Source organism: Diorhabda carinulata, chromosome 1 (assembly GCF_026250575.1).
Source record: "Diorhabda carinulata isolate Delta chromosome 1, icDioCari1.1, whole genome shotgun sequence".
Lineage (NCBI taxonomy): Eukaryota > Metazoa > Arthropoda > Insecta > Coleoptera > Chrysomelidae > Diorhabda > Diorhabda carinulata.
In genome coordinates, this window is record NC_079460.1 from 17,378,878 (window position 1) to 17,404,314 (window position 25,437).

Here is a 25,437-nt window from a genome sequence, read left to right on the forward strand (position 1 = left end):
TTTGCATGAAACTGATTATATACTTGAATTTTAGATTTTCATTTTGGGTTTAGCTTTTGATGTAAGATTTTGCAAAAGGATTTTGTAAATTTTGTTCAGTTAATATTTTATTGTACTTTTGTGTTGTTATTTGTTTTTTAAAAAAGTGTTTATCGCGAAAACACGCAATTCTCGACTGATTTTTATTGAACAACGAATGTGAATCATTCTGATAAAAATTTTGTGGCTACAGAAACAACAAAAACAAAATCTCGAAATGAATAAATTAGGAATATATTGAAAATGATAATAGGAATTTAATTTTGTTGGCAAGTTATGTGCTGATTCCGTTTTTTTGTTTAAAATTTCTTAGCAACCAGAGTAATTTGGTGTTACATAGTAAAACTCAAAGTTACTAATACCTAGAGGCTAGTTTTTATAATTATTATATTTTGCACAACTTCATAATGAAAGTTTAGATACTGTCCTCAAACTTTAATGAGATTTAACGTCGAGAGTAAACTTAGAGTCACTCTGTTAGTTTTGTATCCAAAATGTATGAGACGTACTAGAAGAATAATTTTTCGATGATTTCATGTCATAAAGACGATAACGATAGAACGAACTTTATTGGGCTATAAAAATATATTTCACTACGTAAAACTGGTCAACCTTAGAAAAAAAAGTCGTTATACCGAATGTCCGAATAATAGTATATACTTTGAAATAACCATTCCATTAAAACGCATGATTATTAAAGAGATAAATGAATACTTTCTTTACTTCTACTTCTGTTTAATTGGTTAGACTTGGATCATTTCTTTACACTAGCCTGTTGATATAGTTCATCCAATATAAATTGCAGCTATACGAGGAACAATCAAAATTTCACAAATACGCACGGCACTCATACCAAATTTAGAAATGAAAAATAATGTTTACTCCCCGTTTAAAATTCGGCAAACATCTAACAAATCGTCAGTTCACGTGGACTCATCATCTCCACTGTTTACCAATGAAAACATCGAATCGTAAACATAAATGCATTTCTATTGGTCGAAGCTGTCGGTACACAATTTATTCGAAATATTCCTGCCAGAAAGTCTGCGATAAGCATTGGCGTATCTTGGTGGGATTAATTTGATTCATAAATTTAGATTTACAAACACAGTAAGTTATTTTAAATATTTCCGAATGTTTAAAAAAGGAAAATATTTAGTAATCTGATAATGCAATTATAATATGATTTGCTGAATTAACTAGAGTAAATAAATTTTCCATTTATCGAGTAGTCACGAAAGGGGTTGCTGTGCATCATTCACAGAACCGAAAAACATGGAAAGAAAAACTAAAGTCAGTTGACAAGGCTACTCAAGATTTTATTCGTAGGACAATTTATAGTTTATAGAAGGAGAACAGGGTAGCAAATTATCCAGAATACAATTATACCAGTTTAGAAACATTTAGAATCGTCAAGGATAGTTCGATGGCGACAAGATTCTTTGCGTTAGATAAAAGACTACCGAAGTTCTAATAGACACATTATTTATCTAGATGAAACATGTTTTGACAGTTACGATGTAGTAAATTTTGCTTGGGTTGACAATAGTAAAAATTGTTGTTTGAATGGGTCATGTAAGTGAAACGCATTATAATAGTACACGTTGGAAGCAAAGACGGTGCCTATTAATATGTGCTAAAAAAATTGAGAACTGTGCAGTTGATTATCATGAAGATATGACAGCAGAATTATTTGAAAAGTGGTTTAATGAACAGCTTTTACCTAACATTCCACCACAGTCAGTGGAGGAAATCTTTAATGCTACATAAATGGCAAGAAAGAAATTCTACGATTGTTTTTAATCAATCATAGGAATTGTTTATCCAATTTATTTTTAGAAGAGGCGGATTTATATGTGAGATTTTTTGGTCCCGTGGATACAAAAATCAATATTTGAATTAATAGACGATATTGTAAACAATGAGCAATCGTGGGAACAGCCAAGATAAGTAAAAACATTTATTCGACGAAATTATATCAAGTGTAGTCCCCTAAATAGTATTAGTTCAGGGTTCTAAGACTTCCTGAACCGCTCCTGGATTTTAGACTATTAGGCACTTACGTTATCATTCTACTATTTTTAGGGATCCTTATTTCTTTTTGAATTTATCATTTCAAAGAGAATAACGGAGATAGCTTTATTCATCTTTTTGAGAATTGGTGTTTTTTATAATGCAGTATTCTGGAATAAATATTAATGCGTTAGCTTCAGGTAACTGATTTAAAAAAAAATATAGGAATTAATTTGCTTTTCTGCTTCCAAATTAAAAAGTAAGAGGATACATTTATTTCACTTATAATGATAAATGTTTTCCAGGAATATTGTAAAGGGAGATAGCGGACATCAGCAGCTATACGACTGAAAATAGATATTTCATAAAGCTAATTTTATATTTAGCTTACATAGATACATAGTTTTGATTAACGGTCATCATATGTGCATTGGGAAAAAGTTCGGTTTTCAATGATTGTTTTTAATCATCAACTTCGTCCTCTGCCAAGTCCATCGTCTTAAGGTGGTATTTGACCTATCAGAAGACCAACGCCAGTTTCATGTCATTTCTGGTCATCATGAGAAGTTCTTCAGACTTTTTAGCTGATATGGTTGTGAGCTTTTTCGATTTCTTCAGTAAGACTCCATCTAATTCTTAGCCATTCGTCCAGTTCGTTATTTATATGGCATATCGTGATGCCACTGTAGAGTTCTGGTCCAAGGTATGGAATCGCCGCCTCTTTTTTGGCAAGGCTGTCTGCTCCCTCATTTCCTGGTATACCCTGGTAGCTTGGAAGCCCCATTACGATCACTTTATTATTGTTAGCTGGTGCTTTTATAGTTTGTTTATACTCCCACACTAGTTTTGCTGTGCACTCAATAGCGTTTAGGACCTTCCAAGGCCGCATGGTTAACTGAGAGAATGTTATGTGCTTTTTAGAGAGGTTTCTATACAAACCCTCTTAATTATATTTGGTTTATTGCTAGCAACTCTACCTGAAAAATAGTGAGTGAGAGCTTGCATTTTGGTTTCAGAAATGCCCAGTAAAGCTCCTTGCGCTAGCCTCGATTCGTCTGTATAAAAGAGAGATATTCCAAGCTTGCAGAAGATTTTTATTAACCCATGATTGGCGGTCGTTAATTACTACTTCGAATGGGGTATCGTTGCCCAACATGATATGCATTGGTCTGTCAAGGCTTTCTAGCTTTATTACCTCTAGAATCCTTAGGTTACCAAATTAATATTGTGTTCGTGATTTCTAGCTTTACTTTCAAAGTTTTTATTTTTGGTTTGTTAAGATTTTTTATTAGAAAGGAGTCGAAGATAGGGGCGGAGAATGAACAAAAGTATTTTACTAATGGTATTTGTTGAAGGGTAGGCATAATTATGGTCTCACGAAGAAAGCATACTCGATCTCAAATAAGGGAAGAGAGGTGATTAGAAAAAGAAAGTGAGTTCGAAGGACCATCTTCTGAAAATTTTTTAACTGTGTGAAACCGAGGTAATTAAGCAATTTATTAAATATGTTTGAAAACAAATATTTCGAAGAAAGGAATTAATAAAGGACCTCAGCAGTCAAAAATTTGAACCGAATAGGTGTGCATTTCAAATTGATGTTTAAGTTTTACAATATCTGTTTCATCAAAACTATCTCGTGTCACAAATTAATGGATGAAATCTATGGCAAAATTGCATCAATTGAGTCTCGAAATGCTTCCGTATCCACAGTATTCTCCAGATTTGTTCTCAAACATCAAAAGGATGCTCGCTAAACATAATTTTAGCGCCAATACAGAAGTTACTGAGGTTACGACACTGAAGCCTATTTTGAATCTAAATACAAAACGTATTATAAAATGGGTATCGAAAAATCGTTGTAATTCCTTAGAAGGCAACTATATTACTATATACAGTGCTTTCTGTTAGTTTCTACTCGAGAAAGCAAATAAACTTTTTTTCACACACTCTGTCTTCTTCTTCTTTTATTGATATTGATCACAATTTTTTATTGAAAACAAATAATATTCGTAGTATTGAGTAAACTATTCAATTAATAAACGATATGAACATTGTCATATGTCACACCCAATAAAAACGAATCCATTCTAGTTAATCAATAGTTTCTTAAAATAGATTTGTTGTCGTAATAATGACGAATAAGTACATTGTTGCTAGTAAGGTTATGTTATAAATATCATGTAATTGTGGAAAGTTATTTATAAGCACCTTTAACATTCTTACATTGACATTATATTTGTTTCAATAAAATTTTACCTAATGCTTGCTGTAGGAAAGATTTTAATATGAAAAAATACAATTTCTCTTTCATTTCAACATTTACTTTTATTGATTTGTTTTGTGTGAGTAATATAAATATTTCAAATTTCACTGGCCGACAAGATTTTCGTAACACAAGTGAGACCTTTATTTTTAAAATGGAAATACCCATCCAATAATAGAATAAATATTTATTAAGCCCTAAACACGTACCGCTTTTCAATAGCTTAATTATCCTTGTTTACATTAACAGGTAGGTAAATTTATAAAGGGGCGGTTAATATCAGTAAATTTTATGGCCCACAAAATGCCTGAACTTTATTATTCAGAATAATAAACATAAAAATATTAAAAATTAGTATTCTGTTGAGTTTCGTAGTAAGTGGTTCTCACTTCATAGTGCAGAAACTGATTAAAAGACGAAAATGTCGAGTCAAACGCGCCGCAGTTGCAAAGCTTCTTCTGACAAATTTTGCTATATTTGTGGAGAATTTATGATGAAAACATAAGCCAGGCCATTTTCCGAAAATGTGAAAAAAGCCTATTTCAATTATTTTGGTACTTTAATTGGAGACCAAGACAAGCAATGGGACCCCCACGCGTGCTGTGTTAGTTGTAGCGTGTCATTGGTGCAGTGGATGAATGGGAAGAAAAAAAGCATGCCTTTTACAATTCCATTGGTATGGCGGGAACCTACTCACCCTTTTGACGACTGCTATTTTTATCTAACAAAACTGAAGGTTATTCTAAGAAAGGAAAGAACAAGATCGAGTATCCAAATTTGCGTCTGCTATACGACCTGTTCCCCATAACGAAGATTTACCAGTACCGATTGCGCTTTTAGATCCGCAAAATATTGTTTTAGAAGATACTGGTATAATACTGACCCTATTTTTACTACAAGTTCCAGTTCCGGTGAGTCACATTTTATTGTTCAAAGTGAGTTGAATGATTTAGCACGTGATTTGGGGTTATCAAAGCAACAGTCTGAACTTCTTGCTTTGGAATGGCACTTCTCAGCCAAAGAGACAAAAATTACGACCTTTAGAAAAAAAATGCTACATTTTCTGCAGTCTACAGTATGGATAATTCGTTGTGTAAGTGTGCGGATATTGATGGTCTAATGAAGGAAATTGTTTATTTATATTGTTAGTTATATAGAAATAGTTATTTATTGACTCGGCTAAATACAATTTAAAAGCAGTGTTATTACTGGAAATTCAAAATCTTTTATACCAGTTGCTCATTCTGTGAAGATGAAAGAAATGTCCTTTTGCCCCCCTTCACATTGATTGAGGAAAAACTTTGTAAAAGCTATTGTTGAGTGATGTCAAATTAAAGGAAGGTGTTTTTATTGAGCCACAAATAAGATAATTACTGGTCGATGACAATTTTGCGAAAAAGTTCACCAGACAGGAACTTGAAAGAGCATGGAAGGCATTTGTTAGTGTAGTGAGGGGATTTCTGGACAACAATATGGATCCAAAGTACCAACAGTTATTTGGCCTACATTCGCGCCCTTGGTGCTCTAATGTCTTTGAAAATTCATTTCCTCCATTTCCATCCGACATTTTTTCCCGAAAATTTGAAAGCTGTCAGTGATTTTTTTTTAAAGTTTTAGTTTTTAATAGATGAGAGGTATATTTATTAGATGTATAACGCAAACTATAGGTTGGGCAAAAGCTTTTGATCAGTAGTGTATGTATCATTGCAAAAATCGCGGAAAAGCGATCGCAATCGAAAGAAAAAGTGCTTTTCTTTAAGGACAGCGCACCTCCTTAAAATTCGGCGATTCCCCTTGCTAAAATTCATGAATTGTATTTTCAATTGATTGACCACCCAATGTATTCATCAGAATTGGCCCCCATCGATTTTTTGTTTCGAAACCCCGAAGTTTCACTTGCAGGAGAGAGTTAAATTTTAACGCCCATTTTGAAGAAAAAGATGGAAACTATTATTTAAAAGGGTTCAAAATGTTGAAGCTCCAATAGACTAAGTATATAGAAAAGGCGAAATTTTGTTGACAAATAGAAATGATTATTGAAAAATTGTGTTGTTTCTTTGTTAGCTTGGTAACTTTTTACGCAGCCCCCGTAACAATGAGTTCCTAATTTTTTGAATGAAAAACGGATTTTTTGTTGAGATCATGACAATAGGTATGATTTCATCTTGATAAACGAATCTCTTTCCCACTAATTTATTTATTCAAGGTTCGAAACAGGAAAGAATGACTTGGAGGTAAATTCGGAGAAAAGGGTGGTTGAGGGAGTACTTCATGGATATTTGTCTTAGAAACTGTATATGCGTGCATATTTGCTTTGTACTGGTGCCAAATGCCTTTCTATTTTAAAATCGTCAATAATTCGCCCAATTTGTTGACATGTATTTGACAATAATTATTTCATCCTGTTGAATGTAGTGAATGTGTATCTCAAAAAATGGTCATTATGTCTAGGCTGTAAAACCTATTTCTACCTATTTCAACGCTCATGAATCTCGTGTTGTGTTGCGTTTAGAAAATAATACAGGAGTTGATAATTCAGAAACAGGAGACGATATTTCAGTAGGAACCAAAATAACGCTTAGATTGTATCAATCAAATCTACTTTCTGAGACACTATTTTCAGCTTCATTTTTTTTAACCTGGATGCAAGTATTTCAGTACTCAATAAAATATTCAGGTTTCATATAAATTGTTTTTGATTGGAGCACTACAAAGTTGTTAAATTAACGGCCTTCAACAGAATCAATTCTTTGAACTTCATGTAGAATCTATATCGATGTTATGTCGTTTGGTGTCTATTTATGACCAAATTAGCAGTTATTATGATAGTTTCGTAATTCTTCCCAAATTACACAAAACTGGAACCAAATTTGCATCATTTGCAACCCTTTTCACGAAAGGCTTGAGAATAATGAACTGAAATATATGATGGAAGGACAAGACATAATCAAAATCATAAAATCCCATGGGGTAGAATGGAATGAACACGTATGGAGACGGCAATCAGATCCCAGGATGGAAAAAGGTAAAAGCTGGAAGGTAGACCAAGAGAGAGGACATCAAAAAAATTAATATTTAAGATGTTAACTACAAGAATAATAATAAAGGAGCAGAATAACGGAAGAAGCTAAAAACCATAAAAATCTATAGAAAGATCAAAGATCATAATTAATCGAGCGGAGTGATTCACCGCAATAAAATAATAAAAAAGCTCCAAGAAGAGGCGTAGTTCCTCTAGGAACATATCAGCCATATGTAATAAAATAAAAATGTAAAGATATAGGTTATGTTTTTCTGTACGAACGTTTTCACTTGAAAGGTTTTTGAGAAACACTTGAAATCATTTCTTGATAACATGCTGTGACTTTATAGCAGAATATTGATTTATTTTCTATTGTGAGTGTCTTCAATTAAGCGGTTTATTAAAATTCAAATATTAAAAATTTACCACAATCTTCATATATTCGAATGGCTCGTACAAAAGTTTATTGCGGTTTACATTGTCCCAAAAAACATTAAAGTACACAGTTTTAATAAAGGTTCAGAAATGTAACGTTTTCTTTTTAAATTAAATGAGGGCCTCCCATGGCGTGTCACCAGCTTCAAACAGTACACAATGAATAGTAATGAAACTTGTGTCACCAGCAACATCAAAAGTTAATTCAATTACAACGTTTATTACATTTTAACTTTCAAAAAAACACATTAAATAATAATACGGCAGATATTCTATTAATTAAAAATTGATTATATATTGAAATTTCATTAGTTTCCGTTTCCCAATTCAATAATTACACATACAATAAATGCATTAATGTAGGGTATTTATTCTGCTTGTTAGATGGGTTCAGTCTACTTTTCATTTGTTGTTCTGGTTCTGTAAGAAAACCAGAGTTACGCAATAAATTAAAATAAAAATATGTCCACCGAAATTGTGAAAATCGAAAAATTGGAGTATCGAGTCATCATCAAGTACCTGTATTTAGAAGGGTCAAGATGATAACCGATCGGGAAGGTCAGTTTCTGTGTCAGTCCCCGAAAATATCGATGCAGTCATGACATGATTTTATCAGACCGTCGAATTGGGCTAAAACGGATATCTGAAGCCTGAATATTTGGATCCCCAAATGTTTGAATGTTGACCAAAAGTGTGCAGGGGTAGAAGCATCGCGTTCGATCTGTAGTCGATGTGAAACCGAATTGTTACTATGGATGAGACCTGGGAACATTTCTACGATTCAGAAACAAAGCAACAATCGATGGAATGGCGACACTCTGGTTCTCCAAGACCTAAGAAGTTTCGTGTCCAAAAATATGCTGGAAAAGTTCTTGCTTCAGTTTTTTGGGATTGCCCTGGAGTAATCATGATTAATTTTTTGGACAATAACTGGAGATTGCTATTCGACATTACTGACCACTCTACGTGAAATTTTGACATTGAAATTATGTTTGGTTCTATAGTAGGTCAAGAACTTTTCAATATATCCTCGTACAAAAACTGTCTACATATTTGCGTCTATCAGGGAAGAATACTGAATGCTACCACTACACTAATACTCACAATTATAGTGTTTACATAGTGACAGTGTAATTGTGAGTAAAAAGAAAGCTATATGGAGTGTGGATCCAAGGAAAAAAAAGGAAAAATTTATTTGAAAATAACAATACGAGAAAATGATGTTCTTTGTGTGCGGTGCATAGGCTTCCTCTGGGCCCGAGGTGAAGTTTAGCGCTAAATCTGTATCCAGGGCCCAGAGAGGTTCTATGGAACGTATACAAAAAACGTCATATTTTGAACTTATAAATATTATATCATAGGACCGCTGTAGGCTTTAGGGAGAGTTCAGTTGCGGGCCTATGAACCGCACCAGGGCTCAACGTGTTAATGGTCCCTTAGATCGCAAATTGATTCCAGCAAGCCTTGTGGAATTGAATCGACCAAACAATTCGATGTACATAACCTGCTACGTACAGATGCATAGAATTTCTCTTACGTTATTTACTCTAGGATGTCCAGTTCCACATTTCCATGCAAAGCTACTATTCTTGCTCTATTGAACACAGGGATTCTATTACCAGTCATAATTGCTTCACAATCACACACACTAAATCGTACAAAAGAAGAGCGACGGTAAATATTTTGTTTTAAAATTTAAGGGGGAGTTCCAAGAATTTTGGCTATGTCAGTGAATTATAAACGTTAGAATTATAAAACAATAATTATAAAATTGAGAGCATCAATCGCAATTGATGTTGTCCTTCCTCTAATTGATTATTATAATACCATTCCTCAACATCTAGCAATTACGGATATTTGCAGATTCAACTACCTTGAAGTGATTCATGATTATTGAAGCGTTTAACTCAATAAAATTTTATTATAGGAGGTATTCACCTTTGGTTAATGGTTTTATAATCATTAACAATTTTTTACGGTCGCATATTTACAACTGATCACATTTGTACTAAAAATTTACAGTGATACATATATCTGTCATTAGCTCCGTGCGAGGCGAATATCTTTGATAATTCTGACTATGAGAGCGAGATATTCTCTTAATTTATAATGTCGTTAAAATAACAGACGTAGGTTGACATAAATATATATATATATATATAAAGCCTTTTTACTTGAAAGCTAATTCAACTCCAGTTTATCATAATAAAACTGTTCGCAACACAAATTATTTTGTTGTATGGAGCTAAAACTCATTCAAACAAACATAACACTAAGAATATTTTGAATTATAGAATACGTGAAGCCAGTAATGAAACAATATACACTACCGGTCAAAAGTTTTTGCCCATCCTGAAGGGTGGTGATTTGATATTTATATTTTAAAGAACATATACAGATAAAAATATGGTAATAATAAAACTTCAGTCTGTAATTTGTCCATATTTGAATTATTGATATAACCCGCATTTGCTTTTACTATTTCAGTGCACAATTTTCGCTTTCTCTGTAACAATTTCCAGAAAAAAATCGTTGTCTATTTGTTTCCATTTTTTTTTCAGGTTAATTCAAAGATGTGAAGTGGAAGTAGGACAGTGCTTTTTCTGACTTCCTGTCAAATTTGTCCTACAACTCAATCGGGTTGAGGTCAGGCGACTGTGACGACCAAATCATTACTTTGAGTACATTCTTTCTTGCCGATGCTTTCAAATATACAGCTTCCAGGAATGTCCATTCCTCCATAACATTCCAAAACCATCACCGACCTTCGCCGTGTTTTTTATAAGGATTACACATAGTTCTAACATCCGTTCTTCATCGACATGCGCACAAACACTCTTACTTTAGACCAAAAAACCTCAAACTTTGACTCATCACTTCATATCACTGTCTCCCACTCTTCATGCGTCCAATTTCCATATTCTTCCTCTTAATTTTCTTTTCATGTCTAAAAAGAGGTTTGTTCACTATTAGCTTCTCTCAATGTCCTCTTCAATGTAGAAGTACTCAACGGTAAAAATATTTGCTTTTAAATATGAAACACAATTTGGTGAGAACCACGAAATCATCTCAATGGAGGTAAATGGCGGAGTCCAAGTATTAGTTGTGTTCAACGTCCAATGTAGCGTTCACCTGACTCCCCAGTGCCTAAAAATATATCTGAACCATTTGAACAAAACATTGAAGGACCAAGCTCATCACAAAATGATTCTGGTTTTATAGGTATGTCAAATAAGCAAATATGCTCCTCCCAAAATGAGTTAGATGATCTTGAAAGAGATTCAAATCTATCTAAACAATCTTCAGAATTATTAGCATCAAGACTGACAAAGAAAGTTGCTTTCCTCAGACACTAAACACAGTCAGACACAGTTTGTTAAATCACTAGATAAAGACGAAAACTGATTTTCTTACATTAGTCAAAAATTTGGGGAGAGTACGATTTCCGTGGCGCCGGAGATATCGATACTTAAAGTTATAATCAAACGTTAGGTCAAAATTCGCTTTATTGAACAGATGGCGTTAAATACTTCGTTTAAAATCACTTCAAATTCAATATGAATCTTGTAATTCAATAAATAAAAGATTTTTTATTTAATATTTATATTATTTACCCTTATACTCCAAAATTATATTGGAAAAAACAGATTTTTATAGCAAAATGAGCCATTTATGATAACCTTCATCACTCTGTGATGAATATAACTTAACATACGATGAATACATGAATAATTTGATGTTTTTCATAAAGAATTGTCGGTTGTTTTTCATTATTTATAAAATAAAAAAATATTTAATAATAGTTTGAAGATTTAATTAGTTATTTAATGTAAAAATAACCTCTTTCGAGCAAAAAGTACGTTTTGAATGCTTTCAAAAGTTATTTATTTTCGTTTATTTTATAATTTAAAAGCCAGACTACTGTAGTATTTCACAATTATCCTGAACAAGTTCTCTAATAATTATTTTTAACGATAAAATCAACCAAATAAGAAAAATGACTGTAAAAATTGTTCCAAATCTACTCGCTCCGAATTTATCTGCCCTCAATCACCCCTCTCCAAACACACCCGTTCCTCGCGGCCTGTGGCTTTTTGGCACACCAAGGTCCGGGGTCCAGGTTAGTTCTATAACTGAGTTACAACTAAAGGCTTAGACAGCTTTCGTCTTTGTGATGCAGAATTTTGAAAATTATATAAAGCTACAATTAAAAAATATGGGGTGCAATATGAGCACAAAACTCCACTTCCTCCATAGGAGACAGGTTTCCGGAAAATTTAGGACATATGACCGGAGAGGAGGAGAGCGTATGCACACATCATAGAAACGAAGTTTTCGTAAACTCAAAGATTAATTTTCGTTATTATAAATACATTTTTTTTCTGTTTTACACCTACATAGCTAAATATCAGAGACTAGAGCTGATAAAAATATTCTTATTATATTTTTGAAAATAGTATATCATATGTAGTCAGCCACAGCTAACATTTCTTCGGCAACAAATGTTCTGTAATATGCGAAATTGTATAAAATGAAATTGATATTATTTTATCTAGAATTAAATAGTCTCAGTTTTGTAGACTATTATGCGGTAGAGCCTTCATTTAATAAATAAATACATGAAGGATTTACAACAAAAGACCAACGAAATCCAATTAAAAAACAATACGTGGATTATGTACACCGATGTTGAAAATGAATGGATTCAATTATAATTTTAGGTGAATGAAACTGAGCTTGGAGATTTTTAGTTTCGATAGAGTGAACAGTACACATGAGCAGAGTAGGAGTGTATTGAGAAAAGCAAATATTACTTTTAGTAAAAAAACAGAATTTATATAATTCACGAAATAGTTTTTTTTATACGAGGTATATCCTCAAAAATCCGTTTGGTTATAGAAAAAATTGCGTACAGACACAGAAAAAATATTTAATGTACAAAAATCTACAACGTTTAATTAAATTTCTACAGAGCTTTCGAAATGTTTTAAGCACTTGCCATAGCGTGTCACAAGTTTTTGCATACCTTTTTCATAGAAGGTGTTTTCCACCATATTCTTTCCGCTAGTAATCATTGTTGAGTTGTTGACCATCAAGAAAATATTTTAGATGTAAGAAGAGATGAAAGAAAAGAGGTCCGTACGGAGGATGAGCGAACAGGTCCCAGTCAAATTCCTATACTTTTTTTGTTGCATTCACAGTATGAGTCATTGACAAAAACAATACCTTTTGACAGTAATTCTCGGCGATTGTTCAGTGTAGCGTGGCGCAAGTTTTTAATGATCTCACAGTAAACTTATATGTGCATTTATTGTTTAACTTCGTGCTAAGTCAATTATCAAAATGACTTTTCTGTCCCAAAAAACGATGTATCTGAGTTTTCGAAGTGTCAAGATTTGTTTAGACTTATCTTACGTTGGGACCTCCATTTCATTGATTGCCTTTTGGTTTCTGATATGACGTAAGATAATATTACGAACAGAATGGGTCCGTAGGCCGGCCCTGTCCAGCTACAGAGGTATTTTAAAATTTGGCGTAGACGCATATGGCGGGATGTTTTAGTGTAAACAATTTTTTATAGCAATCGATTTATTTATATTGTTTCTTTTGAATAATTTCCAGTAAAGTCTATTTATATATTTGTTTTGTTTATTTTGTTCTAGAGAATTCTTTTGGGATAGGTATATAAGTACATAATGTAACGTAGTTAGTTTAGTGAGGAAATTAGAAGAAAAGATTAGGAGAATAAGAAAGTGAATGCCGAAAATGAAAAACTAATGGCTACGATTAAGTCCTTAATGGACATAATTCAAAGGTTGGAAAAATGCAATCAAAGGACGAATGTAGAATTAGACATATTTGAAAAAAATGGCGAACAGAAACGCAAATCCTACTACAGTAGAATTATAGAAGCCAAAAATCAACCCAGAGTAATCGAAGAGAAACTGAAAACAGTCCCATAGAAGGAGATTATGTAGAAGTGAAAAACAAGAAAAAAAGGAAAAAACCAGAGAGGCAATCCTCCGAGGAAGATGACACAACGGACAAACAAGTTCCAAAAGAATTAGAAAAGATAGGAGGAGAAAAACAAAAAAACAAACAAAACGCCACCTCCGATAATACTAAAGTCCCCACTCATGTGGACATCACTTCGAAAGCAGATAGTGCAGAGGAAAATCGATGCCCAATGTAAAATGGGAATACACAGAGGGAAAATAACGACGGCACAAAAGGAAGATGCTCCTGAGTGAGTATAAAGAGGTTGAGTGGTATACGTATCTACTCAAAGAAGAGAAGGAAAGGAAGCTAGTCATAAAAGGACTGGCAGTAAATACCCCCGCGTCGGAAGTAGAGACGGAGCTGAGGGAAAATGGACTAAGACCAAAAAGAGTATGGCAACTAACGAGCCGTACTCAAAAAAACGATGACAACACTCAAAAATTACTACCGATATACATTGTAGTAATAGAGTTTGCAGAGGAACAAGCATACAAGAAGCTAACATACCTATGTCATACCAAAATAAGTGTGGAAGAACAAGAAATGCATGACGGATCTGTGGAATGTTATAGATGTCAAGGATTCCACCACGGACAAAGCACGTGCAACGTGGTCGTGCACTGCTCAAGATGCAAGGGAGCGCACAGAGCGGCGGAATGCACACTAAACAAAGAAGACGGAAAATAAACCAGCCACGAACACCAAACAAGCAGGACGCAACTAGAAAACGACAGGACAAGGAACGCCCGAGCTATTGGGTGTGCTGCAGAACATGCAGACACTCATAGCAATACTCATCGCCCAACAGGTAAAGTAAAATGGAGGAGAGTAGGTTCATTAGGTTAAGTTAAGTTAGTAAAAAATTTCTAAAAACATAAAAAAATATTTTTACAAGATCCTAGGTCGACCAAGACAGCCCCACAAGATGACACCCCCCAACACCGGGGACAGGTATAGAGAAGGCGAAGGACCACTCGGATTAGATTTCTTCTTGCCGAAGAAGTTTGGAAAAGTTTTACCCGAGGCAGCGAAACACCCACATTGAGACGTCCAGAACAAGAAGCCAATGGTGTATAGCCAACAGCCAACAGGAATGAGGATGAGGACCTGTCGAAAAGACAGGGGGTCGATGGAATGTCCTTCTTCGCACCCATCCGTGGATTTATCCGGGGGTGGATGCTTAGAGAGACGGGTTTTCTCACGCGCAGGTGTGTGGGTGTGTGTGTGTGAGTTCATTTAGTTTTGAATAAATGCTCGTAATGAAAAGAACGAATTAGTATTAATTATTCAATATCTTTTCAACTTTCTCTCCACATATTTAAATAAGCAAATACCAGTACAGTCAATGAGTTTTTCCACGGCACAAAATAAATACTACTATTAGATGAAGCATCCTATAAAAGAAACTACAATTAATATTATCCAGATGAGCATAAATATAAGGCAAATGGATGTTGGAAGATCGAATACTCTGATAAATCAATCTGTGCAAATAGCAGTGGTCTTGCCTAATAAAACAAACGGTGTAATGGTCGAATACAACCGAAAAGAGAACCCAAAAACTGGATTAAAAAGAAATGTAAACAGTCTTGGATTCGAGGAAATGTAGGGTATCGTTTATTTAGATCTAAATTCATTATAGAAGAATAAATCTTCAAACCGTATATTTGAGGAAACCTTTTGTCTAATAAAAGAGAATGAAATATGAAGAAGACGATACTTTAACTTAACGCCTATTTATAGATAAAATCTGGATCACAACAAGAGGTTAGCTGGAAATACGGAAAAAATTCCAGAGAGGAGATTGATATTGTAATTTGAAAGTATGTGATTTGTAACATGCTATTCGGCTTGTTACGTTTTTCTTCAAACATTTTGAATATTCCTATAGACTCAGTAATCAATTCTAAAATTCGAGTTTTTCAAGAAATTAATTTGTTATCGGCCTCCCACTCCATTAGAAGAATTCATTGCTAAATCGTCCTCTATATACCTACACTCTAAAAGTAAATTTAATAAAATTTGTGGTGATATTATACATTATATTCGCTAGTATGTTTTTCTTATATATTTTTATCGTTGATTTTTATACAGCGCTCACAAAATTAGAGTTATCTTTATTAATATTTTGTTTTGAACAAAACTAATAGGTTTGTGTTTCGTTATATTTTAGAAATATAAATATCAATTCAGTTTTTTTATATGTTAAAGCATAAGCTCCTTATTCTTCAAATATGTTCTACCAACTCGTTTCTTCTTAAGTAATTTCCATCTGTTCCCGTTCCCTTCCTTATTTTTCCGCAGTTCTACAGCTGCCAGGTTGGGAGTTCAACCACACCCAAAGGACTCAACCGGTACACCACAAACAAACAAATACAACTCAACTCCAACAACTAAGTGTTTGTCGTATCTCGTAAGGGATGAATTTAATTTAGGAAGATCAATGGTCCATGGTGGGGTAGTGGGAATAGGAAAAGGGCTTGTTTGTGAGAGATCTGTGCCGTCGAGAAGCTCTGATAAAATAAATGGGATGGGCTTTATTGGTGGAATGGTTGATGGTTTGAAAAAATATGGAACCTTCACGATTTTGCGTGTCACCCTTGCGCAAGGGCCATGCTAATCTTCTTTGTATCGTTCCAATTTAAGTATATATACTGCCGAAGCAAGTACGCAATTAGTTAATGTTTATACTTTGACAACTGTCAAAGTACGAGAAACAATAACTTCAATCTCAATCAATGCCTACTTTACTTGCTAAATTGTCTGAAAATTTACGGATTTTTTGTCACCACACCCTTATTCACGACGAACGATTCTTTGGATTTAGTAGCAACTTTGACATCTTCGTTTGTTCTAAATCAATGCTTCTCTATATACGAAGTAAGTAGATGTATAAATAGTATTTTCTACTTGTACCTAGAACAATTAAAACTCGATGCAAAATATACTATTATTGATAATTTGTTAAAAATATTCCTCAATAAAAAACTGTGTTTTAAGTTTTACCGCGCGCGGTTCTTTGAAATGTACTGATTTAGTAACTGTCAAATAAATGTTACATTGTTTCTCAAGCTCTATAAACAATAAGGAATTCCTACATTTTACTACGCTTGTATGTGGTAATTATTTTGACTTCAAAGCTGGCCGTTAAGAGTGATATAATAGTTTCAAATTCATTGAACATATGTAAATATATAGGGTTTAACAAAAAATTATTGCAATGTTTCGCGATTGAGGTTCGTCATAAATATTTTTGGTAATAAATTCAAAAAATGATTTTAAGAAAGCTATTGAATATAACTTGAGGAAATTTTCAGCGATTAAAGTAAAATATCAAAACTTCCTACCGCCTAACAGTCGAACCACAGATCCTTTACGAGTCGCTTCAACCTACATTCTTGAACATATTGAAATTCTTTATTCCGATGCGAACAACTGCGTTATTTAGTGAGATTTTAAATGGTCCGAGGGTCTACACGGAGCCTACCGTCTGCCACAGGAAGGTCAACTTGACGACGCGACGGGAAAAATGCCAGTTTTTTTTGTCCTATTGGGCAGTATAATCTAGAATTGCATTTGAATGGTCCAGAGCAAAAGGGTTCGTGTCGTGTTTTGGAATTGCCGCCATGTGGGGCGTTGGCTCCTCGTTGGGAAACACGGTTTTAGAGTGTCTAATAATAGCTAACATCTAAACATAGTTCAATGCTAACACAATAGATGGAGCCACCCATTATATTAACTTATGACCGGCGCCGTCAGATGGCACCCGTTACAGCATGTAGATTTTCACAAATTTGGTTATTGAAACAAGCGTCAGTGTTGGTGCAGTGGAAGCAGTTTGACATAATTATAATGGAAATAAATTTGATGAACAATTTTTAGCTTACAACAGAAGTACCAAAAAGGGCATTTTTTTTTTATTGTGAATTGGCATTAGATGAATGAAAAATTACACTTACAGAGTAATTTACTTTTCGTTCTGTTTATATGAGGTGTTATTTTTTTCAAATTTCGCCTAAATGTGAACCAACTCTGTCATGGCAGCGATTCCGTAGGGAATAATTTCTTTTCAATGGGCCAGTGAGATAACCCCATAAATAAAAGTCTGTAGAAGTTGAATCAGGACTACAAGGTGGCTGTTTCATAACGTCTCTGCAGAAGAACGGTTTACTAGGTAGAACGTCTTGTACACTATATGTATGAGATGGCTTCATCCTGCGGCAATCATGTTCCTTAATTATAACTAGAGAATTTCCGCAGAAATCGTCCATTTCTACAAAACGCTCTTAATTTGAAGTAACTACACGTCTTCTTAATTATTAAACAAATAAAGATTCAATAGCTTCCGCGCCGCTCATATAATCACTTCAAATGAGTAGCTGCCTATTAAGGTAAAAATGAGCCTCCGAAAACAAGACATTGTTGAAGATCGGAAAGCACTCAATTGACTGATATACAAAGTAAAGCCTATCAGTGCCATCCTGTGGTTTATATTTTTATAATAACGGAATTTCTGCACTTTTAAATCCTTATTCAAAACTGTATATGATGATAAAAATCTCTTGCAGTTGCGTTCTTTCAAATCGACTATTTGCACGGGCAATATTTTAATATATTCAGTCCAAATTAGAGGTAAATTTGACTTTTTCAAATACTGCAGAATGTTTTAATCAGTCCAATCACTTAAACACTGTATATGTAAAACGATGAATTTGAGAGTATGCCAGTAGTCTAGCTAGTACACTATTCTTCGCAAAGTGCTCATCAAAAATAATAATCCGGTGTGCCACTAAACCCCTATCACACACAAGATTCAAAAAGAAATAGCCTTGAACGAAGACCTTTTTTCCCATTCTCCGTTACAGGGAGAAATATACTAAGGGATGAGAAGTTTTGACCACCTATAAGATCACTAATTGTTTTTTTCTTCAACGGTCATGCTTCCAACCAAGTATTGTAATTGTTCTGAGCTACTCAGCACCAGCATTTTGCGTGAGTCTATATAATCAAATGATCCTAAAGTCAGAAACAGAATAACGTGAAACGTGGAAAAAGAGGAGAATTTATTGGAGACCTAGGATAGAGATATAATCGACCAAACAAATTAGAATGTACGTCTAGATCGAAATCTTAATCTAATAATGGGTTTAGGAAACTGACCTCCACGGGGTCTCTCGCACAATAAAATGTAGACTTAACAATCAAGGCACAACCAAATTGTTAACCCTCGCTTAGCTGAACAGACAAAAGCCCATGACAAGGACGCAAAATAAATTAAACAGGGTCCGTGATTTAATCTCGAATTCACTTTAAATTCCTGCTTTTTCTGTTTATATCCGCGTTTATTATAGGTACATAATATTTAGCACGAATGTCGTTAATATATTATTCTCAGATTATCAAAACGAGAACGTGTTGATCATGAGTTGCAAAAAAATTAATTATTAATCTCAATTGATTAGTACTACGAGAGTTTGAGAATCCTGAAATAACTACGTTCAATTTAAATTTGGTATTAATAGAAACGTATTAGGTTTTAATCAAAGCATTTCAAAGCTTGCGAATTCGAATATTTCAGCCAAATGCAGTTAATTTGAAGCACCATACTACACAGAGAATTTCTGAAAATAGTTCACTCACATGTTCGATAATCGTAACTAGTTTGAAATAACTACCTTAAGGACACTAATATCGAATATTGTATATGTATGTACGTAGGTGTTTTGATGGAAAGTGTGAGAAATTATGACAAAATGCACCAAGAAAATTAAGACTAGTGACAATTTTAATACTCAAAGACAAAAATCTTTAAGAAAGTTCTACTTTTCTCTAGATTTTGAGACAAAAAAATGCCAAACAAGATCTGTGATGGTATAGATAAGGTATGCAATATTAAAATATACACTACCGGTCAAAAGTTTTTGCCCACCCTATAGTTTTCTGACATCCCTGTCCAATTTGATCCACAGCAACTCAATCGGGTTGAAGTAGGGCGACTGTGACGGCCAAATCATTACTTTTAGTTCATTCTCCCTTTCCAATTGTTTTTAAAATACTCTTTCCACAGCTTCGAGGAATTCTTGGAATCGTTGTCATGTTGGAATATAAATTTTCTGCCAATCAGACGCTGTCTCCAATCGCTCCTCCTCCAAAACATCCCCAAACCATCATCAAGCCTCCGCTGTATTTTACAGTCGAGATTATTCGTGGTTCTAACATCCCTTCTTCCTTGAACCTGCGCACAAACACTCTTCTTTTAGAACCAAAAACCTCAAACTATGACTTATCACTCCATAAAACTCTCACTCTTCATCCATCCAATTATTATGTTCGTTAGCCCACTGCAACCTCTTAAAGCCAGCTTCGTTCAATGTCCTTCTACTTTAGAAGTATTCAAACGGAGGGAGCAATTCGAAGTGTAATTCGTTCAATTCAAGCATCGTTACCATCGACTTTTGAATCGGTGCGTTGTCTTGGCGAAACGGTGGTTTTATCTTCAACATATGAGGCCGTTTCTCCTTGATTTTTGCATTCAAACAAACTAACAATTCTATGTGGTATTCGCTATTACTTGTTTCTCCATTTTGGAGATTGTCGATTAAAAATATTCCAAGCGCATCCCAAAGTACTGAAGCTATAACCTTCCCAGCTGACTGTTATGCCTTTGGACGCTACGGACATAGTTCACCGGCTGCAGTCCACTCAGGGGATGAGATGATCCATTGTCAGATATCGACGTAAAAAAATCTAATTTAATACCTGTCAACATTGCCAAACACTGACCTGAATCATCAACACGTTGTTGTTTTTGATCGACTGTGAGTAAATGCGGCACCCACTTTGAAAAAAGTTTTCTCTTGGTTAAAATTTCAAGCATAATTGTAAACACACTGCCTTCTAATATCTTTATGGCCTCAGTTATCTCACACAATTTCATTTTACGATTAGATATAACCAGTTTGTAGACTTTTTTGATGTTTTCTAGAGCAACCACCTCAATCACAACGTTCACCATCAGCGGTGTCGGTATGACCACGTTTAAATTCAGCAAACCAAAATAACAAATGGTTTTTTTCGACAAAGCAGATTCCGGATAACAATTATTGAAGTCATTGCTGAGCTTGTACAGTTTTACTTCATCAAGAAGCAATGATAAATTAACACACGAAATTGTTTTGTCATTTTGTAGTCACTATGACTAATCGAAATGTCGAAATGACGTTTTACACATAGTCTTTTGGAAGTTGGTACAATTTTCTCCCTTGTTATATCTGAAATTCTATTACACGTTCTTCCGAGTCAGAGTCAATATTAATTTGATTATCAATATTAATTTGAAAATGCCCAGTAAAACACGAACTGTGTATTCACGACCTGTGTCGAAAAAAGAACTGATAAAAATTCGATATTGTTAATATCTGAGGGAACATCTACAGCTAAGTTCGGATTATTAAATACGTTTACGAGGTAATTCGCTACAGTTTAACAAGTATTTAAAATTTTATGACTGCAATATTTCATCAAACATACGAATGTTCGTAAACAGTGTTTTTACACAACTCCTACTAATATTTGAATGGCTACATGAAGAAGTCATTAATAGTTACATGTTTTAAAATGTAACTAAGTAATTTATACGAGACATGCAAATTTAAATTACTATTAAATACGAGTGCGGTTTAACTGGGACGTTTCTGATGTAATTTGTCTAAATTATGCATAAACTTGACAAATAGATTGGTTTCAATACTCATAGAAGAAAAATGTTTTCGTTGTTAGATAAATATGAGGAAAACATTTTTCTAAAACTGCTAAGAAAAGTAACGTATTTCTCATATCTAACTTAATTTCAAAACCACATACTGCTCGCACTGTGAGAAAAATCATTTCTCACAACACTTTGCCCACACCACATATATTTATATGGAGAATCAACAAAAATCGCTGAAAACTTAGTTGGCTAAATAGTTTACACAACGGAAACTGTACTATTGGTATACTTTGAAGATATGTCGAAAACTTTAAAGGCGTCTACACTTTGGCCACAATATTCAATGTTGCGAAGTACTATCAGTATAAAAAATAACATTGATATATCCACGTTAATTTTTGAAAAGGAAGTCCGACAATTACGTCCCCAAAAACGTCAAACATATTGACAGCAGACCCATTGCAGAGATATTTAAACGAAGCTCCAAGGAATATCTACTAATAAAGGTAAATTTAATTAGAAGGAACTATTTTTAGAATTTAATTTTATTATTTCTTTGAATTAACATACATTTTTCTAATTAGTGGGTTTTTCAGTAGATAAAAAGAATCAAATAATCATTAAAAATCCGCTTGGAAACTCAGTATGGCAAGAATTTTTTGTAAAATTTCAATTCTGGTTTTTTATTTGCAGGCGTAGAAAGGGCATGTCGTAGAGAGGAGTTGTGGAAGATAAGAATCGATAATTTAGAGGATTTAAATTCAGCTTTACTTGTGAAATTAGATAACACGAAAACAAAAAAGGCAAGAACTGTAAAAGGAGAATATGCTGCTCTTCGACCGATTGATTTGCCAGAAAAACGTTTCTTTTAAATTACGAGCATAGAAAATGTACTAGACATATAGTTGGCATTAAGAAATTCAGTAGTATGGCTAAGATAATTGAAATTTTTTTAAAATTAGAAAACCGTCATCTATAGACGGGTCACTGTTTCATAAGTTCTTTGCCAATAATTTTATAAAATGCAGGAGGGGACATATTAACCTTGAAGCGCCATGGAGGATGGCAATCCAGTACCGTGGTAGAAGGATACGTTTAAAAAATGAAATTAACGTTGCTAATAAAATCGTTAACTCCAATGGAAATTCACTCGATCCCTTTTCAGAAATGGAAACAGAAAATACACCGTATATAAACGATCAACCCTCTACATCTAAAATTAACATAACAGAAAATTTAATAAAAAGAAATGACGTTCCAGGTTTAACTATACAAAATTGTGAAAATTTCACAATCAACTACTATTTTAAATAATATTATTAAACAGTTAAGAGGATACTTTAGTATTATTTTGGTTTTACTAATCATAAAAATAAACATTAAATTCCATTATTTTTATTCGTTCAATTTGTGCAGTTATAGAAAAAGTATAATGTTCAACATGTGGGAAAAGTACGCAAGATGAAACTAGAGCAGAAACAGAATTTCATAGGTTCCTGTCATCTACTGTTACCACTATAGAGGAAAATGTGTTAAGAGATGTGGAATGATATGGGGATATTTTCCAGGCTTGATAATCTGTTTATCTTGGCAACTTCGGTATCTACTGAGCAGTTATTCTGCTGGAGCTACTATCATCCAGGCGAAAAACCGATTACTGGACACCAGATTGTTAAAACCATTATTTTTCAAGTCTGTTTTAAAAATGAAAATATTCTTCAAAAATAAATGAAATAGTCTCTCACTTCTACTAAAAAACATTAATATATCTATATAAATATAAAAATGAATCCCTATTTCCCTAGGTCACACCATCACTCGTGAACGGTTGGACATTATTATGAAAGAAAAAATTTGAAATGTCGCGGAAAATTCAAGAATACTAACTTCTAATCTAACCTAAGCGCTTTGGACAATATAAACTTTTTTAATGTAAGACGTTTGACATAGAATTGACGGAATGCGTGCTGCAAAGAGGATGTTTAAAACAAATGCTTCGATCGGAGTTATTTTATTGATAAAAAATACACGTATAACAATTAATTTATTATTTCCCACAAAAAGGATGTAAGAAAACTGAATTTTTAAGTGTACATCACGGTTAGTTCAGAGCAATTACGCCTAATATCAAAAGTTCAATTTGATATGGAGTTTCGGTAAGTTTGGTTAGACTAACTTTAACGTTACTAACATAACAAGAGATATACTCGGTAATAAAGAAAAATAAAATCCGAAGATATATTGATATCTAGTTAGTATAGACCACTTCCATGCATAAACAAAATATTGCGTTACCATAGCAACGAACAATAACTTATTAGAAATGTCAGTGTAAAGTTTGACGTCAAAAAAGTAAAGCAGATTTACGCAATAAATTAAAAGAAAAAAGATGTCCAATTGGAGTATCGAGCATTCATCAAGTACTACCTGTATTTAAAAGGATTAATAGGTAATCAGATTTACGACGATATGCTTAATACCCTCGGTGATCAATGTCCTTCGTATGCGACAGTGAAAAAGATGTAGACTTCTTAAACCGAATTGTTACTATGGATGAGACTTGGGTACATTTCTACGATCCAGAAACAAAGTAACAATCGATGGAATGGCGACACTCTGGTTCTCCAAGACCTAAGAAGTTTCGTGTCCAAAAATCTGCTGGAAAAGTTCTTGCTTCAGTTTTTTGGGATTGCCATGGAGTAATCATGATTGATTTTTTGGAACAATAACTATTCGATATTACTGACCACTCTACGGGAAAAAATTGAAGAGAAAAGACGTGGAAAGCTATCCAAAGGTGTTTTGTTTTTGCAGGACAACGCCCCTACACACAACTATCATGTTGTCATGCAAAAAATTCGTGATTTTGGATTTGAATTACTAGAACACTCCCCTTATTCACCAGATTTGGCTCAGTCCGACAGTTATCTCTTTCCTCAACTGAAAAAAGTTTTTTCTTCCAACTTTCAGGGGTCCAATTCAAGGTCCATTATATAATTTAACAGGTTCCTTATTGCCAAGGTCGAATAGTGACTATACATTCTTGTAAATTTATTTTATGGGAATTCAGCAAAACAAGTCGATCAGCGTTGTGCACACAATAATTTGATGAAAAGATCAATTGTGGAACAACTACAAACGTTTTTTCATCAACATAACGAATTGGTTGCATTATTCCCGACCGCTTTGGACCACATGCCGTCTGATAATCACAAAATTGTCATCAAGCTGATAAGACACCGGCAGGAAAGCACACGAGACGTTTTAATGCGCCAACAATTGACGCTATTGTCGTCGTGGGTGGAAATTTAGAAAACCGAGATATTGTTTTACATCGGCTTAGCATCAACTGCAGCGTGTATCCAAAACACATCGATCATATGATGCGCTACAATTTACTATCCTATGTTCGCCAGGTAAAGATGGATAAAATATAAAATGATAAATCCAGTGACAGGTCCGAAACTAATAAATAAGTTAGTTCAATGAATTATTATTCATACAGACTGATGGTTCGGGAAAATGAGGCTCTTCTACTAATATGCTGTGAAAGTTGTGCGAACATGTGTACGTGAAAGTTGAAACTGAGCGATTGACATTTATCAGGTTGTACCAGGCAAAACTGGTTCTGAGGAATACATTCATCTACGAGATGCCATCAATGCTGATGGAAATGCACAGAATGTAGTTAGAACAACTATTCACCCAGCAACATACATCGGAAGTCCTCGACATATGCCTGAATACGCTCAGGATGCTATGTCGTGTGTACGTCATTATTGCACACCAGATTTGTTTATAACGGAAGGGCTTGATCAAAATTAGATTTTGAATACAATTTGGACCGATTCGGACCGGAAGATTATGAGAAATCACAGAAATGAATGCGAAATTTTTTTTAATGTGGTTTTTTTTTGGAATAACTTTTAAACGGCTTCATCTATCGATTCCAAA

The 25,437-nt window shown here is 34.0% G+C and overlaps 1 protein-coding gene and 1 non-coding gene across 2 annotated transcripts in view; both read right to left on the reverse strand.

The window, feature by feature from the left end:
- Positions 1-25,437, reverse strand: part of LOC130903736 (plexin-B) — a 157,183-nt gene that overhangs the window by 96,564 nt on the left and 35,182 nt on the right. The window lies entirely within an intron of this gene.
- On the reverse strand, positions 16,336-16,442 carry LOC130902579 (U6 spliceosomal RNA). Its single transcript, XR_009060431.1, has one exon. It is a non-coding gene; the product is annotated as a U6 spliceosomal RNA (small nuclear RNA).